We start from the raw sequence: 634 nt of genomic DNA, 5'->3' as shown, positions 1-634 counted from the left end.
TATCCTCACAACAGCTTATATAAGAAAATAAATAGTGCAATGAAATACATTAAAAACCTATAAAGAAATTAAAATAGAATCTCACAAAATGCATCAAACAATTATTCTAAAAAAGATAAGAAAACAGGCAGAAAAGAAAAAAATGGCAGTCTAGGAAACATATAGAAAACTAGTAGACATAATCCAACTATATAAAATTTAAACTGAATTAAAATAAACACTCTAAGCTTTGCGCAGTGGCAGTATCGTAGCCAATGAGGTTTATCCGAGGCGCGATTATTGCTAATTGAAAATAAACACTCTAATTAAAAGACAGATATTGCCAGCGGATTAAAAAAATATAGGACCCAGGGCATCTGGGTGGCTCAGTTGGTTAAGCAACTACCTTCAGCTCAGGTCATGATCCCAGGGTCCCAAGATCGAATCATGCATTGGTCTCCCCACTCCATGGGGAGTCTGGTTCTCCTTTTGACCTTCTCTTTTCTCATGCTCTCTTCACTGTGTCTCTCTCAAATAAGTAAATAAAAATATTTTTAAGAAAATAGGACCCAATCTTTGTTGTGGATGAGGAGCACTTTAAATGTAAAGAAACAGAGAAGTTGAAAATAAAAAAATGAAAAAGATATACCATATG

The 634-nt window shown here is 34.1% G+C and overlaps 1 pseudogene; it reads left to right on the top strand.

The window, feature by feature from the left end:
* The first annotated feature begins 225 nt into the window (after positions 1 to 225).
* On the top strand, positions 226 to 310 carry LOC123942804 (annotated as a pseudogene).
* The last annotated feature ends 324 nt before the right edge of the window (positions 311 to 634 follow it).

This window comes from Meles meles, chromosome 5, assembly GCF_922984935.1.
Source record: "Meles meles chromosome 5, mMelMel3.1 paternal haplotype, whole genome shotgun sequence".
Taxonomy (NCBI): Eukaryota; Metazoa; Chordata; class Mammalia; order Carnivora; family Mustelidae; genus Meles; species Meles meles.
Note: the sequence above shows the minus strand (reverse complement) of the source record. Positions and strands in the feature narration are given on the sequence as shown.